The following is a 19,320-nucleotide window of genomic DNA, read 5'->3' on the forward strand; positions in this document are numbered from 1 at the left end:
CACTATTGCCAAGGGATCTACCCAATAGGCTATAGTGAGTATACTAAATGGTCTTGTATCGGTCATACCATTTTGGTCATGTGATTTGTGTGTGTTGTAACACTACAGTTCGGTGTTGACACTATCATAACATCTTTTTGTGGAACTTAAAGATCCCTTAAGATATGGTCACAAATATATTTAAATAATGAACTACCTACAGACAAAGAAACAGAAAAAAGTAAAAAAAGTATATCAACTGAGACACCTGATTAAATTTATCTCAATAACTGACAACTTTCAAGTTTTTCAACAGATTCAAACAACGAATTTGAAGAGCTAAAACTTAAAAGAAAGGAAAAAATCCAGGATGTAATTAACCATATTATGAGAAGGAAAGTTGCTACTCATCATACAGCGGAGAAGCTGAGTCAGAGATAGGCACACAAAAAGACTCTCGCAATTAAAGCTTTCGGCCATTGGCCTTCGTTCACAATAGACACACACATGTGCGCGCACGCGTGCACACGCACACGCACACCCATACACACACACTCACAGTCGTGTGTTTGTGTGTGTGTGTGTGTGTGTGTGTGTGTGTGTGTGTGTGTGTGTGTGTGTTGTTGATGAAGGCAATGGCCGAAAGCTTTACTTGTGAGAGTCTTTTTGTGTGCCTATCTGCGACTCAGCATCTCCACTGAAGCTAAAACAAAATAGCTGAAGCTTGAACTTGAATTAATGGCTTTTACAGGGAAGTGACTGAGGAACTTACAATGCTGCCTGTTTTACACTGACCGAAAAGGCATGAAGGCACAGGAAAGAATAATGGATGGAAAGTTTACATGGGCAACAAGAAAATTTCTTGACCTGGAATGGACGTGGGATAGATATTAAATAAGTTTTCTTTTGTTGCCTTGGTACATGTTGCACAATAACAAAAGTCAAGTATCAATTTCAATTGGTTTATGCTGCTTTCAAAGTAGTTGTGCTACGAGTGTGTCACTGAAAACTGATAATGTCACATCATCATAGACTACTTTTATTTGTTAAAGAACATCATATACACACCACAAGCTGCATTAGAAATATCTATTTGCCAAAACCAGTTTCATCATCAACACAAATTTATCTAAAGACAAGTCTAACATTTAATTTTCCATAATTATGAACTAGGAAGAAGAATTAAAAATGATCAATGGGCCCACCAGAGGCTGTAGAAGCAGTTTAGTTTAGAGTATACTTCTGAAGATGATGCATATGAAAGGTGGCACAAAACTGTAGCCTCAGATGAAACTTTGAAAAGTGCACAATAAAGTATGGGAAATAGTAATTAAAGTTGTATGTAATAGTTACCAACATCAGCATACCAAAAGAAAGACATAGTACATTTTATGTGGAGAATTAACTATAACATAGCTCTGTGCAGTATGTGTACAGCATGTCTTACATATGAACCAAACTTAGATGCAAAATTGATTTCTCTGAAATGTGTGGACCATTTTACATAGAATCCACTAATTCTGTGCAGCATTATTGCGGAGAAGATGTGGGTCTACTGCTTCACACCATTACTGAAATAGCAACCAAAGCAGTGAGTGGAAGCTAGAGGCCCTGCACCAATAAAGGCAAAATTGGTTTATTCAATCATAAAAGATGATGGCCTGTTTTTTATTGGACACAAAAGCAAATCTTTTTACTGATTATCTTGCAAAGAGAAAAGATTGGCCCACAAATATTACGCAATACTTTGAGACCAACTGGATGGAAAACTATGTGCTTCGGTAATAAGAAAACTAAGGAATTTGAAGAAAAATCTATTGGAATATCCATCCTACTAATCATATTTGTCACACTATGGTTTCCCAAGTGATAAAGAAATTTGTGGCTGGAAAACATGCAGAGCCCAACGAAGAGATTAGGATAACTATAGGTAGTTATTTTATAAATCTTGTATAACAGCACTCAGGCATGGAATCCACACACTGGAAAACATTGGAGACTTTTATTTACCAATTTTTAACGAGTCTTTCAACTTCAGGTTGAGATATTTTTGCCTTACCTTCACACTGCAGTAAGGTTGACATTGGGTGCAAGAGGCAGGGCACTAGTTTATATGGGAAATGCTGAGGAAAGGTAGTGCTTGGAATTACTTACACACAGGGAAATAAAAATAAACAGGGTGCACTATCTAAGTAGTGTGCAATGAGATGGGAGTTTGGGCTGGATGGAAAGCACGCTTGGATATCCAAAGCAGTTAAGATGACCTCAAGTGTAAATTGGGAAATACAGATTCAAATCCCAGTCCTGCACAAATTTACTCATGTTGACAATCAGAGTGGTTACACAAACCTGGAAAAAAATTTCCTGGGAATTCTATATACGAGAAGCTCGTGATAAATTAATGGTGAGCAGGGAGACAGTAACTTTTCTTTCCTCTCAGCTGAGCTATATACCAGCCATAAGCAGTAATGTAACTGCAGTTATTAACATTGATAATTTATATGGAATAATACTCATATAATTAACATACTTGGTGGTATTAAATATTTTAAAATTTGTGATTTATAAGACTCGATCAAATTTAATTTCAATGCTAGGTTAAAAACTCAGAATCCCCTGAGATTTTATGAAATTCCTGAGATTTCCCAGATTTTCCAGGTGAAATGTAATTGCCAAAAACTTCCAGGTTTTATGGAAGAATCAGCAGCCTGCCTTTGTTTTCATTTCAATGCCAAATTGTGGCTGATGTCAGGATTTATTTCATTTCATCAAAAACAAAACAGCTCAATCCACATGGACCATGATGTAAGTGATGTAAGGATACTGTGATTGATATCCTTGCCAGCATGCTATCTAGCAGCAGGTGCTAACTGGTGACGCTTAGCTTCTAAAACTTTCTGTAGGTTCCCGCCTTTTACGGAGAATACTTTGTGGCACTGACAATGTGAGTCAGTAACGGGCGTGTGAAGCCAGTAGTGGGGCAAACTCAGTAGAGTGAACATGTAGTGAAAGAGTCAAGGGAAAGAAATACAAGGAATTGAGATAAAAGTGGTTAAAAGAGTACTACGAAAAGAATTTCATGGAAACAGGAATGTTGAATAGTCCATGGCTTCTTCACAGCAGATGATCCATCTATTGGCAATACACCACTCCCATTGTCATTCAGGCTTGGGATTGTTACCCACTGACATTCTGCCTTTTTGAAAACACTTAAACCTCTCACAGCACTGTAGGCTTGGATAAGAAAGTTTTAGCAAGTCTGCAGCAAAATTTAACACACACACACACACACACACACACACACACACACAGCGCACACACACACACACACACACACACACACACACACACACACTGACACACACACACACACACACACACACACACACACACACACACACACACACACATTGTTCTTTCAAGCTCTTTCACTGTCACTTTGGCACTAATCTGAGAAGCAGCTTGTGCATGTGCTCACTTCACTGGCTATAGCTCACTTACTAAAGGTCAAAGCAAAACTTGGCAAATGGCAGTTTGCTGTCTAAAGTTGCTGTTATGTGCACTTTGCACTCCCTATTCTGGTTGGCAGTCTATTTCAAAAGTTTGGTTTCTACTCTTTGAAGATGAATAAATTAAGTTAAAGGACATCATCTTTTGTGACTGATTTTGTAGAAAATTATTACAGTTATGCCAAGTACAATTAGGCAGTAGTTTTATGTTTTGTGCCATTGTGGCTCAACTCTTGCACCCAATAGTCCAACAGCCAGCCATTAGCATCATGGTCAGATCTCTTAACAATTATGGGGCTGAAACCTTACAAGTGATCACTGTGTCACAATGCAATTTTCAAATTTAATTATCACAGAAAGGAACTATACTGAACTCTGCAAGGCAACAGTAGGGAACATACCGCTTACGAGAACAGCAACTGTTACTGACACATGCAGGAGAAGTGCTGTATGGGTGAAACAGTGAAAACTATCATTAATGTTGTTGTTGTTGTGGTCTTCAGTCCTGAGACTGGTTTGATGCAGCTCTCCATGCTACTCTATCCTGTGCAAGCTTTTTCATCTCTCAGTACCTACTGCAACCTACATCCTTCTGAATCTGCTTAGTGTATTCATCTCTTGGTCTCCCCCTACGATTTTTACCCTCCACGCTGCCCTCCAATACTAAATTGGTGATCCCTTGATGCCTCAGAACATGTCCTACCAACCGATCCCTTCTTCTGGTCAAGTTGTGCCACAAACTTCTCTTCTCCCCAATCCTATTCAATACTTCCTCATTAGTTATGTGATCTACCCATCTAATCTTCAGCATTCTTCTGTAGCACCACATTTCGAAAGCTTCTATTCTCTTCTTGTCCAAACTATTTATCGTCCATGTTTCACTTCCATACATGGCTACACTCCATACGAATACTTTTAGAAATGACTTCCTGACACTTAAATCAATACTGGATGTTAACAAATTTCTCTTCTTCAGAAACGCTTTCCTTGCCATTGCCAGCCTACATTTTATATCCTCTCTACTTCGACCATCATCAGTTATTTTGCTCCCCAAATAGCAAAACTCCTTTACTACTTTAAGTGCCTCATTTCCTAATCTAATTCCCTCTGCATCACCCGACTTAATTCGGCTACATTCCATTATCCTCGTTTTGCTTTTGTTGATGTTCATCTTATATCCTCCTTTCAAGACACTGTCCATTCCATTCAACTGCTCTTCCAAGTCCTTTGCTGTCTCTGACAGAATTACAATGTCATCGGCGAACCTCAAAGTTTTTATTTCTTCTCCATGAATTTTAATACCTACTCCGAATTTTTCTTTTGTTTCCTTTACTGCTTGCTCAATATACAGATTGAACAACATCGGGGACAGGCTACAACCCTGTCTTACTCCCTTCCCAACCACTGCTTCCCTTTCATGTCCCTCGACTCTTATAACTGCCATCTGGTTTCTGTACAAATTGTAAATAGCCTTTCGCTCCCTGTATTTTACCCCTGCCACCTTTAGAATTTGAAAGAGAGTATTCCAGTCAACATTGTCAAAAGCTTTCTCTAAGTCTACAAATGCTAGAAACGTAGGTTTGCCTTTCCTTAATCTTTCTTCTAAGATTAGTCGTAAGGTCAGTATTGCCTCACGTGTTCCAGTGTTTCTACGGAATCCAAACTGATCTTCCCCGAGGTTGGCTTCTACTAGTTTTTCCATTCGTCTGTAAAGAATTCATGTTAGTATTTTGCAGCTGTGACTTATTAAGCTGATAGTTCGGTAATTTTCACATCTGTCAACACCTGCTTTCTTTGGTATTGGAATTATTATATTCTTCTTGAAGTCTGAGGGTATTTTGCCTGTTTCATACATCTTGCTCACCAGATGGTAGAGTTTTGTCAGGACTGGCTCTCCCACGGCCGTCAGTAGTTCCAATGGAATATTGTCTACTCCGGGTGCCTTGTTTCGACTCAGGTCTTTCAGTGCTCTGTCAAACTCTTCACGCAGTATCGTATCTCCCATTTCATCTTCATCTACATCCTCTTCCATTTCCATAATATTGTCCTCAAGTACATCGCCCTTGTATAGACCCTCTATATACTCCTTCCACCTTTCTGCTTTCCCTTCTTTGCTTAGAACTGGGTTTCCATCTGCGCTCTTGATATTCATACAAGTCGTTCTCTTATCTCCAAAGGTCTCTTTAATTTTCCTGTAGGCGGTATCTATCTTGCCCCTAGTGAGATAGGCCTCTACATCCTTACATTTGTCCTCTAGCCATCCCTGCTTAGCCATTTTGCACTTCCTGTCGATCTCATTTTTGAGACGTTTGTATTCCTTTTTGCCTGTTTCACTTACTGCATTTTTATATTTTCTCCTTTCATCAATTAAATTCAATATTTCTTCTGTTACCCAAGGATTTCTACTAGCCCTCGTCTTTTTACCTACTTGATCCTCTGCTGCCTTCACTACTTCATCCCTCAAAGCTACCCATTCTTCTTCTACTGTATTTATTTCCCCCATTCCTGTCAATTGCTCCCTTATGCTCTCCCTGAATCTCTGTACAATCTCTGGTTCTTTTAGTTTATCCAGGTCCCATCTCCTTAAATTCCCACCTTTTTGCAGTTTCTTCAGTTTTAATCTACAGGTCATAACCAATAGATTGTGGTCAGAGTCCACATCTGCCCCTGGAAATGTCTTACAATTTAAAACTTGGTTCCTAAATCTCTGTCTTACCATTATATAATCTATCTGATACCTTTTAGTATCTCCAGGGTTCTTCCATGTATACAACCTTCTTTCATGATTCTTAAACCAAGTGTTAGTTATGATTATGTTGTGCTCTGTGCAAAATTCTACCAGGCGGCTTCCTCTTTCATTTCTGTCCCCCAATCCATATTCACCGACTATGTTTCCTTCTCTCCCTTTTCCTACACTCGAATTCCAGTCACCCAACACTATTAAATTTTCGTCTCCCTTCACAATCTGAATAATTTCTTTTATTTCATCATACATTTCTTCAATTTCTTCGTCATCTGCAGAGCTAGTTGGCATATAAACTTGTACTACTGTAGTAGGTGTGGGCTTCGTATCTATCTTGGCCACAATAATGCGTTCACTATGCTGTTTGTAGTAGCTTACCCGCATTCCTATTTTCCTATTCATTATTAAACCTACTCCTGCATTACCCCTATTTGATTTTGTGTTTATAACCCTGTAGTCACCTGACCAGAAGTCTTGTTCCTCCTGCCACCGAACTTCACTAATTCCCACTATATCTAACTTCAACCTATCCATTTCCCTTTTTAAATTTTCTAACCTACCTGCCCGATTAAGGGATCTGACATTCCACGCTCCGATCCGTAGAACGCCAGTTTTCTTTCTCCTGATAACAACATCCTCTTGAGTAGTCCCCGCCCGGAGATCCGAATGGGGGACTATTTTACCTCCGGAATATTTTACCCAAGAGGACGCCATCATCATGTAATCATACAGTAAAGCTGCATGCCCTCGGGAAAAATTACGGCTGTAGTTTCCCCTTGCTTTCAGCCGTTCGCAGTACCAGCACAGCAAGGCCGTTTTGGTTATTGTTACAAGGCCAGATCAGTCAATCATCCAGACTGTTGCCCTTGCAACTACTGAAAAGGCTGCTGCCCCTCTTCAGGAACCACACTTTTGTCTGGCCTCTCAACAGATACCCCTCCGTTGTGGTTACACCTACGGTACGGCTATCTGTATCGCTGAGGCACGCAAGCCTCCCCACCAACGGCAAGGTCCATGGTTCATGGGGGGGACTATCATTAAGAAGGAAAGAAAATGGATTATGGTGGTATACACATCATAACACATCAATGATGGCAGTGCAGTGAGCTACATTCTTCTCATTCAGAAAAATGTTTAAGTGTTGCAAACAGCTTTACTGGTGTAGTGAATTGCATGTGACACTGCTGCTGTAGGCATTGTTGAGCAGAAGAGCAGTCTGCACGTGTGTGGTGAATAAACTAATTCACTACATAAAACAGTGAGAACCAATGTAATGAGGTTAAAGAAATAGCAGTCATGGAGAAAAATACTGAGACAAGTAGTGAAAGTAACTCTAATATAACAACAAAAACAATGAATTTTTACAAAATAATTTGTCCTCCTCATCCCAGGTAGTGAGTCTCCCCTGATCCGCAAATCTGGTTAACTTTCCTGAGATCTACCCTTTTCCCTAGACCTCTCCAGTTGTTTTCCTTCACTCCTCTTCCTTTTCCTTCAACTCTTCCATCTGAAGAAGGAGCCACTGGCTCTGAAAGCTTGCCTAAATACCACCCTCTTTTATGTGTGTGTTCTGTCACTGCTTAATGAGTTGATTTTTTATCCATGCAGTCAAAATATCTAAGTTATACAAGTTGGGAACTAAAATAATCGTGGCCAAGAGGAAGGTAGATATAGATTCAGGAATCACACAATTGTTGGGAATAGTGCAACAGGAAAACACTGTGGAAGGGAAAGACAGTGCTGCACCAATTTTATGACAGAAGCAAGAAAACTTACAAAATAAAGGAAACAAGATAGAACAGGTGTCTAAACAGCCAAATACAGAAAGCCAAGGACCTTTAGATATACAGACACTCTTAAACAATAATGGGTAAGATAGAGGAAAACACTTCCTACTTGAAAGAAACAGAGAACAGAATACATGAAAACACAGCTTGAACGGATACTAGACACCTTGATAAAAAGACATAGGAAACCACATTTGAAATGAGGCACACAAAACTTGGCAAGCAGACTTAATCATCAAGTGGAATGAGTGGATTGAAAAAATATGAGAAATGGAGTAATGTATATGAAATAAGAACTCCACTGGTTGAACAGTTGCAATAGGTTGCATCAACAATTATAGCCAGCTCAGCACACAGCTGATCTCTGCACAAGACAAGGTAAAAAAATGTAGCAAAAACGGTAACCAAAACTGGTGAAAGTGGTGATGCAGAAATTGCCAAGGTCAAAATGGGAATAATGACTGCAGGCACTATGACCGTTAACAATAACAACACTGGTAACGTCATAATGGATATTTTAGAGAAAGAAGCTGGAAGCCCCAAGACAGGAGTAAACAACATAGTATTAACTGGTTTGGAAAAATACAAGCTTTCAATAGGGGAGAAAGACTATACTCAATGGCATTTATGCACAGGCTTAATAGAGCAATACTTGAGAAACGGGAAGAAACAAGAAAGACAGATTCCACAATGTGGCAGATGGAAGGAGGAGCAGCCACTTGGGCAGATTCCCTCAACCCACAAGCAGAGGTCTTCAGAGGTGGGATCAACTATTTGAAACTATCTGTATGGTGATGTAGGTTAGGATTCCAGGTATCACACCCTGCATCAATTCACCTTGGTAGGCCCTTGTTTGCGAGTAATCAATGGGAGTGGAAGAATATGGAATTTCATGTGATATTCTAGAGCCTTAAAATCGATTACAAAATACATAGTAGTGTTGTGGTGTAGTGGATAAGGTACATTCCTGATGCACATAAGGTTGTGGGATTCAATCTTGTCAGCTGTTTTAAATATTTTTATTTTAACGTCTATATGGAAATGATTTTGATCATTTTTTTGTTCAATTAACTGTTTTAAATGTTACTTTATAAATTTCCAATCCTTTGTCACATCATTTTAATGGTCATATTAACTATATTGTTCACTCTTATTTAATCATGAATAAAAAAGAACTGGAACTGGAATCTTTGTGCATGTTATTTTTATTTACCCTATCATAATATTTAAATGCTTGAAAATATTGATCTGTTAGTAAAAAGAAAAAAAGAAAAAGAGACAGACACAAAACAATCTATTTTTATTGACTGTTCAACATTATCTTTTTTATAGTAATCGCTATACACACAATTAATCGTTATACAGTCATTTTTCCCTGAGGGTATGCAGCTTTACTGTATGGTTAAATGGCGATGGCATCCTCTTGGATAAAATATTCCAGAGGTAAAAAGAGTCCTCCATTCGGATCTCCAGCCAAGGACTGCTCAGGAGGACATGGGTTATCTTTAGAAAGAAAACTGGCATTCTACAGATCAGAGTGTGGAATGTCAGATTGCTTAGTCGGGCAGGTAAGTTAGAAAATTTAAAAAGAGAAATGAATAGGTTAAAGTTAGATATAGAGGGAATTAGTGAAGTTCAATGGCAGGAGGGACAAAACTTCTGGTCAGGTGAATACAGGATTATAAATACAAAATCAAATAAGAGTACTGCAGGAGTAGTTTTGAAATAAACAAAAAATAGGAGCATGGATAAGCTACTACAAACAGCATAGTCAGTGCATTATTGTAGCCAAGATCGACATCACCTACCACAGTAGTACAAGCTTATGTGCCAATTAGCTCTGCAGATGATGAAGAGATTGAAGAAATGTATGATGTGATAAAAAAAAGAAAAAAAAAATATTCAGATAGTTAAGGTAGGCGAAAATTTAATAGTGATGGGGAACTGGAATACAATAGTAGGAAAAAGAAGAGAAGGGAAAGTAGTAGGTGAGCATGGACTGGGGGTAAGGAATGAAAGAGGAAGTCGCATACTAGAATATTGAACAGAGCATAACTTAATCATAGCTAACACTTGGTTTAAGAATCATGGAAGAAGGTTGTATACATGGAAGAGGTCTGGAGAAAATGGAAGGTTTCAGATAGATTATATAATGGTAAGACAGAGATTCAGAAACAACATTTTAAATGGTAAGACATTTCCAGGGGCAGATGTGGAGTCTGATGATAATTTATTGGTTATGAACTGCAGATTGAAACTGAAGAAACTGCAAAAAGGTAGGAATTTAAGAAGATGGGACTTGGATAAACCAAAAGAACCAGAGGTTGTAGAGAGTTTCAGAGAGAGCATTAGGGAACAACTGCCAAGAACAGGGGGAAGAAATACAGTAGAAGAAGAATGGGTAGCTTTGAGAGATGAAATAGTGAAGGCAGCAGAAGATCAAGTAGGTAAAAAGACAAGGTATTGCAGAAGAGATATTGAATTTCAAACAATGGAAAATCCAGGATGGAATGTATAAAAATGCAGTAAATGAAGCAGGTGAAAAGTAGTACAAACGTCTCAAAAATGGGATCAACAGGAAGTGCAAAATGGCTAAGCAGGGATGGATAGAGGACAAATGTAAGGATGTAGAGGCATAAATCATGAGGGGTGAGGTAGATAGTACCAACAGGAAAATTAAAGAGATCTTTGGAGAAAAAAGATCCACCTGTATGGATATCAAGAGCTCACACGGAAAACCAGTCCTACACAAAGAAAGGAAAGCAGAAAGGTGGAAGGAGTGTATAGGAGGTCTATAAAAAGGTGATGTCCTTGAGGGAAATATTACAGAAATGGAAGAGGACATAGATGAAGATGAAATGGGAGATATGATACTGCACGAAGAATTTGACAGAGCACTGAAAGACCTAAATCGAAACAAAGCCCCGGGAGCAGACAACATTCCATTAGAACTACTGTTAGCCTTGGAAAAGCCAGCCATGACAAAACTGTACCATCTGGTCAGCAAGACATATGAGACATGTGAAATACCATCACACTAAAAGAAGAATAAACTAATTCCAATCCCAACTATCAGTTTAATAAGTCACGGCTGCAAAATACTACCTAGAATTCTTTACAGACGAATGGGAAGACTTGTAGAAGCCTGCTTCAGGGAAGATCAGTTTGGATTCTGTAAAAATGTTGGGACAAGTGGGGCAGTACTGACCCTATGACTTACCATAGAAGATAGATTAAGGAAAGGTAAACATAAGTTTCTAGCATTTGTAGACTTAGAGTAATCTTTTGAGAATGTTGACTAGAATACTCTCTTTCAAATTTTGCAGGAGTCAGGGGTAAAACAAAGGGACCAAAAAGCTATTTACAATTTGTACAGAAACCAGATGGTAGTTATAAGAGTCAAGGGGCACGAAAGGGAAGCAGTGGTTGGGAAGGGAGTGAGACAGGGTTGTAGCCTATCCTCGACGATGTTCAGTCTGTATATTGAGCAAGCAGTAAAGGAAACAAAAGAAAAATTTGGAGTGGGAATTAAAATCCATGGAGAAGAAATAAAACCTTTGAGGTTTGCCATGACATTATAATGCTGTCAGAAACCACTAGGGATCTGGAAGAGCAGTTGAACGGAATGGACAGCGTCTTAAAAGGAGGGTAAACAATGAACATCAACAAAAGCAAAAGAGAATAATGGAATGTAGTCAAATTAAATCAGGTGATGCTGAGGGAATTAGATTAGGAAATGAGACACTTAAAGTAGTCTCATAACTAAGGACCATCTAAGCCGAGCATATATAAAATGTAGACTGGCTATGGCAAGGAAAGCGTTTCTGAAGAAGAGAAATTTTTTAACCTCAAGTATAGATTTAAGTGTTACAAATTTTTTTCAGGAAGTATTAGTATGGAGTGTAGCCATGTATGGAAGTGAAACATGGACAATAAACAGCTTACACAAGAGCACAGAAGCTTTTGAAATGTGGTGCTACAGAAAACTGCTGAAGATTAATTATATGGGTAGATCATGTAACTAATGAGGAGGTACTGAATAGAATTCAGGAGAAGAGGAATTTGTGGCACAACTTGACTAAACTAAGGGATTGGTTGGTAGGAAACATTCTGAGGTATCAACAGATCACCAATTTAGTACTGGAGGGAAGCATGGAGGGTAAAAATCATACAGGGAGACCAAGAGATGAATACACTAAGCAGATTCAGAAGGATGTAGGTTGCAGTAGTTACTCGGAGATAAAGAAGATGGCACAGCATAGAGTAGCATGGAGAGCTGCATCAAACCCAGTCTCTGGACCGAAGACGACAACAACAACAACAACAACAACAACAACAACAACTCCTTTAAAACACAAACTCTTGCTGTACTATGGACAAAATTATGAAGATGAAAATTTAAGCAAAAAAAGGACAACAAATAAAACTAAATTCTAACAACATTAGGAATAGCAATAATGGATACAATAAAATGGATAAGAATACAAAATGACAAAACAGAATAAAATAAATAAAAGTTAATACACAAAACTGTAAGTAAAATCACATACTCAAAGATTCCAAATTAAAGAAATAATAATTGGAAGATAAAATAAGAGTAAATGAAATAGTTAGTACAATCATTAAAATAGCATAACAAAGAATTTGAAATCTCTGAAAATCATATTTAAACCAATTAATTGAATAAAAATGATGATCATAATCATCCTGACACAGATCTGAAAATAAAAAAAATTAAAGTGTCCTAAAAGATTCAAACCGACAATCTTCCATACATCAGGGACATAATTTACCCATTACACCAGAATGCTGCTCTGTGTACCGTAACCAAATTTAGGCTCTAGAATATAGAGAACAACATCGGTCCTGTCACACTCCTGACAACACCCTTGTCTCTGATGAACACTTGTCGTTGAGGACGACATATTGGGTTTTATTATTTAGAAGTCTTTGAACCACTCACATGTCTGTGAACGTATTCCATATGCTCGTACCTTCGCTAATACCCTGCAGTGGTGCCCCGTGTCAACTGCTTTCTGGAAATCTAGAAATATGGAATCCGCCAATTGCCCTTCATCCATAGTTCTCAGTATTTTATGTGAGAAAGGGCAAACTGAGCTCTGCACAAGCGATCATTTCTAAAATTATGCTGATTCGTGCACGTAAGCGTCTCAGTCTCAAAAATTCCATATTTTTTTCTGGCAGTTACTCACAAACAGGACCCACCAGGGTGAATGGCTGAAGGGTGTGATACCTGGGACCTTAACCTACACCACATTAAAACTTTAGCCACTCACTGAGGACTACTACTTGTTAGACTTTGAGTATGATGAGTCTGAAAAGGCCTATGTAGAGAAATAATTGTCACAGGACATGGAAGAAGTCAAGAATGAACTGAAGTAAGAGAATGGGTTGCTGGTAAGTGGATAAAGGATGGAAAAGACCCAGCATGGTTTAATAATGAAATTTGGCAGATGCTGAGAAAGCAGAGGCTGTTGCACTCTCTGTTCAAAAGGGCATGCATACATGAAGACAAGCAAAGGTTACTAGAGATTAGTGCATCTGTGAAAAGATCTATGCGTAAAGCATAATACAACTACCGCCATCACACCTTAACAAAAAATCTGGCAGAGAACCCAAGAAAATTCTAATTGCATGTAAAATTGCTAAATGAGTCTAAAGCTTCCATTCAGTATCTTTTTAACCAGTCTGGTGTGGCACTCTAAGACAAGCAAATGAAAGCTGAAGTTTAAAATTTCACGTTCATGAAATTGTTCACAAAAGAGAATTGTACAAACATGCCTTCATTTGACCATCGGACAGACTCCTGTATGGACAACATAGTAATAAGCATACCTGGTGTACAGAAACAACTGAAGGATTTGAAAGCAAATATATCACCATGTTCAGATGGAATCTCCGTTCAATTTTAAAAAAGAGTACACTATGGCATTAGTCCCTTACCTAGCCTGCATTATCATGAATCTACCGCCCGGTGCAGAGTCCCAAGCGATTGGAAAAAAGTGCAGCTGACTCCAGTGTATAAGAAAAATAAAAGAACAGAAAATAACAGACCAAAATCCCTAACTTCTGTTTGCTGTAGAGTCCTTGAACATATCCTCATTTCAAATACATTAAACTTTCTTGAGACTGAGACACTTACGTGCACGAATCAGCATAATTTTAGAAATGATCGCTTGTGCAGAGCTCAGTTTGCCCTTTCTCACATAAAATACTGAGAACTATGGATGAAGGGCAACTGGCGGATTCCATATTTCTAGATTTCCAGAAAGCAGTTGACACGGGGCACCACTGCAGGCTATTAGCGAAGGTACGAGCATATGGAATACGTTCACAGACATGTGAGTGGTTCAAAGACTTCTAAATAATAAAACCCAATATGTCGTCCTCAACGACAAGTGTTCATCAGAGACAAGGATGTTGTCAGGAGTGTGACAGGACCGATGTTGTTCTCTATATACATAAATAACAGAATGGGCTAATTATGCTGTGGTGTAGAGTAAGGTGTCAAAGCTGAGTGACTGTAGGAAGATACAAGACAACTTAGACAAAATTTCCAGTTGGTGTGACGAATGGCACCTAGCCTTAAATGAGGAAAAATTTAAGTTAATGCACATGAGTAGCAAGATTAAACCTTTAATGTTTGGATACAGTAATACTAGTGTCTGCTTGACACAGTTAACTCATTCAAATATCTGGACATAATGCTGCAAAGCGATATGACATGGAACGAGCATGTGAGAAATGTGATAGGGAAGGGGAATGATCAACTCTGGTTTATTGGGAGAATTTTAGGAGTGATTCACTTGTAAAGGAGACCGCATATAGGATACTGGTGTGACCTATTCTTGAGTTCAGAGATGGGCTGCTAGATTCGTTACCGATATGTTCAAACAACATGTAAGTGTTATGGATATGCATTGGGAGCTCAAATAGGAATCCCTGGATGGAAGGTGAAATTCTATTCAAGAAACACTATTGAGAAAATTTAGAGAACAGTACCTGATGCTGACTGTCGAAACGATTCTACTGTTGCCAACATACAGTGCGCATGAGGACCACGAAGATAAGATACGACAAATTAGGGCCCACATGGAGGCATGAGGTATATAGACAGTCATTTTTCCCTCGTTCTATTTGAGAGTGGAACAGGAAAGCAAATGACAAGTAGTGGTACAGGTTACCCTCCGCCACGCACTGTATGATGGCTTGTGGAGTATATGTAGATGTAGATGTAGCTGACAAGATAAAGAAGTCACTAGAATTAAAAATATTTTTAGGTCATGTCAGTGGGAGAGAAAACGCTAATAAGATGGGTATCGAACAGAGTACCGGCATGATGGGAAGAGATGTCTCATAGTGTGATGGTCAAAAAGGAGGAGCAAACAATGATGATGATGATGATGATGATGATTACTGATTTTGGGAAAGGGACCAAACAGTGAGTTCATCAGTTCCATCGGATTAGGGAGTGACGGGGAAGGAAGTCAGCTGTGCCCTTTCAAAGGTATCATCCTGGCATTTGCCTGAAGTGATTTAGGGAAATGAAGGAAAAATTAAATCAAGATGGCTGGACACAGGTTTGAGCTATCATCCTCTGAAAGTGAGTCCAGTGTGCTACTACTGTGCCACCTCGCTCCATAGGAGCAAGCAAAAATGATCTTATAATATCTAGAAAAAAGAATGCAACAAGAAGGCCCTGATGGTAATAGGGATAATGGGGGCACAAACAACTAAAATCACGAATGGGGAGATGAAGGGACAGTGTCAAAGTGTTGAATGTTGGATGGCAAGATGGCAAGAGGCAGCTGCACATGGGGAAATTTCTTTGGTCAGGGCAGCAGCAGAAGTGGGCACAATAACAGCATCTGAGAATGTTTTCGCCCACTCGAACTGGAGACAAGGCAACTGATGGTGAAGCAACATATGAATACAGCAACAAGAACTGGAGATGGCAAGGCAGTAACTTTAGACATGAGAAGAGGAAACATTTCACACTGAAAGGAAAGAAAGAAATGCACAGACCCTGACATGAAAACAGTACAGATAGAAACAGGAAACATGTAAATATAGATCAGTTTTGGCTTGGCCCTGACCTAGAACTAGTAATGATGGGAAAACTGTGTCATTAAGAATGATAAAGATGATAAGACATAATGCAGAAGTGAAATATGAGCAGAGGAATAAAGTTCAAGAATTAGTCAATTATATGCATAATGGTGCAAAGCTATTAGCGAATAGTATTGAAACAAGTGACAGTACAGTGATTTATGTAAATTGTAATGCTATGGATGGTACTACAGTCTAGTCAGATAAAGAAAATGTTATGGGTATGAAGGAATTATGGCCAACTCAGAGGAGGAAGAAGAAAATAAAAAGATGATGATCCAGAAGTATCAAAAGATATGGTTTCAGAAGTATCAAACACTTCTAATGCTGAGCCACTGAGTGACTTTGCAATTTTATCTGAAGCAGATGCAATTTGCATGCAGGAAATGTGGATGCTGCCTCAACAGCAGCATTTGCTGAGCCAGAAGCTGTAATTATAAAAGAAACACAAGATACAAATGAGAACAAGGCAAATTCATGCAAATTAGATGTATATAAGCAGAACATTGCACCTCCAGAATCAGATCTGGCTGATGTTTCTAAGTTAAAGAGTAGGTGTAATGTTTTAAATGAAAACATGCTCAGTGCCAAATTGTTTTTATTAATAACAATTACTTGTTTTGTATTTGTACGGCATCATCAGATTATCTGGAGGCAATGGTACAAAAATTAATATTGTTGTTGTTGTGGTCTTCAGTCCTGAGACTGGTTTGATGCAGCTCTCCGTGCTACTCTATCCTGTGCAAGTTTCTTCATCTCCCAGTACCTACTGCAACCTACATCCTTCTGAATCTGCTTAGTGTATTGATCTCTTGGTCTCCCTCTACGATTTTTACCCTCCACGCTGCCCTCCAGTGCTAAATTTGTGATGCCTTGATGCCTCAAAACATGTCCTACCAACCGATCCCTTCTTCTAGTCAAGTTGTGCCACAAACTTCTCTTCTCCCCAATCCTATTCAATTTAATTCAAATTAATATAACAAAACGTAAATAGAATGAGGCAGGATTCTAAGTTGTGCAGTCATGCATACACGGGTCATCAATATATGCATGAACTCATGTAAAAATGTAATGAGATATTATCCATCCATCAACTGCTGCTGAAGTGCATTAAATAAGAATAACAAGTGTGTGGATATAACGTCCGGTCATCCAATGTCTTATCAAATACATGAAGGACCTAAACAGGGAGTAAAAGCAGTAAAGCAAAATTCGTCAAGATTAATGGTGGGTGGTGGAAGAAATGGAAATTTAAAGTAGATAAAATACTAGACCAGTTAAGCATCTTATGATTGTTAAAGCAGGATGAGTATGGTGTACACATCTTATCAGTGAACTTATATTAAGCCAATCATCTATAGAGAAACAGTTAGCAAACCTAAAACTTATTGCAGTTACCCATAACAACAACCCAGCAACAGCTGATGCTTTGTACAAACAAACGTCATCACCAAATGAATCTAAAATCTCACTAGGCTTATCAGTCTCCAATACGAAATTTATGAAGATCCAATTTGTAGGAAACCTGTCATATAGCCTAGCTAAGCTATTTAAGAAGCAGGGCACACAAGCTATTTTTTCATCAATTAACAAAGCTCAAAACAAGTTATACCCATAACAAACAACCACGCAAAGACAAATACGCAGGCTCTGGTGTATATAGAATTGAGTGCAATGACTGTGATGCATTATATACAGGGTGAACCAGAAAAGTGTTTACAACTAGATTTAATGAGCACCTACTGAAAGAGAGAGCACAAGTTAAGCATCACTCAGCCTCTGCTGAACACCTGAATTCAAGTGGCTATCAGCCCCCAACATGAGCGTGCTGCATACCACCCACAAAAGGAAAAAGATGAATTTCTTGAAAAAGATGGATATCACCAGACATTCATGTGGCAGTAAAGAAAGGATATTGAACAATCAATTGTTTAGTAAAAACCACTCTTTTAACAATGTACTCATGCCACTTACTACGTCTCTCCCATAATATTGCTTACTTCCAGATCGGGTCAGGATAATCTTTACCATTCTTTCTTCTACGATAATGCGAGTTTTTGTCTTAGGATTTATTCTTTTATCTCCATGATTTACATAAAAATCAAAACTTTTTACAATGTATTTACAATAATATTACGGAAAGGACAGATTTGTTCTCAGCATACAGAGGAGATGTTATTTAGCAGACAGGCACAAAGAAAACTGCTATAAATGGGAGCTTTTGGCCAAAAGGCCTTCTCATATATAGAAAAAATACACACACATTCATGCAAGCAATGAATATGTATATGTGCCTGTATGTGGGCATTGTAATTACCAAGGGGACCCTCCATACTGTAAATCACAGATTTTGATGCACTTCAAATATGTTGTAGAGGCACTTAACCTGAGTACCTGGCTATCCAGTTTTTTAGCGATGGGCCTTGGTTTTTGAGAAAAATCAATATTGAAGTTCATTGCGTGCTTTGTATGCCTGTAACATTATATATATATATTCCCAACAAGTCAACGTAATGCAGCGGTAAAGGTCGACAGCTACCACGCTGGGGGTACCGTGTTCGAGCCCTGGTCTTGTACTGGATAGCCAGGTACTCAAGGTAAGTACCTCTACAACATATTTGAAGCACATCAAAATCCATGATTTACAGTATGGAGGGTCCTCTTATAAGATAAAAGTGGTTAATAGCATGCTGTGAAGAGTATTAAGTTGAACTGGAATGTTGAATCATCTGTGGCATCTTCAGAGTGAATGATTTTTGGAATTTGTTAGTTTAATCAAAATGAATGAGCGAGATATAGTTAGGTGTTTTTCCATTGTTTGAAAATGAATAAATTAAGTTAAAGGATGTCATTTTTTATTGCAGAGGAACCTTACCATCTTTTATGATTAATTTTGTAGCAAATAATTACAGTTACGTCAGGTTCAGATAAGCAGTAGTTTAGTGTTTTGTGCAATAGTGGCTAACATAAGTCTCTCATCCTATAGTCTAATAGCCAACCATTAGGATCACAGTCAGATCTCTTAAAAATTATGGGGATGAGAGCTTACTACATAATAAAAACTTTTACATCTGTATTGCTGAATTCAATAAAGTGCGGGTATAGAGGAAACGTTCTCATCCCATGAAATCCTTGTGGTTGTTACTTATGTAAATACTAAAATACAGATGGA

At 38.4% G+C, this 19,320-nt stretch overlaps 1 protein-coding gene across 1 annotated transcript in view; it reads right to left on the bottom strand.

The window, feature by feature from the left end:
- The window catches only part of LOC124804651 (N-acetylgalactosaminyltransferase 6), a 170,342-nt gene that overhangs the window by 2,785 nt on the left and 148,237 nt on the right, over positions 1-19,320 (bottom strand). The window lies entirely within an intron of this gene.

The sequence above is a fragment of the Schistocerca piceifrons genome, chromosome 7 (genome assembly GCF_021461385.2).
Source record: "Schistocerca piceifrons isolate TAMUIC-IGC-003096 chromosome 7, iqSchPice1.1, whole genome shotgun sequence".
NCBI classification, from domain to species: Eukaryota; Metazoa; Arthropoda; class Insecta; order Orthoptera; family Acrididae; genus Schistocerca; species Schistocerca piceifrons.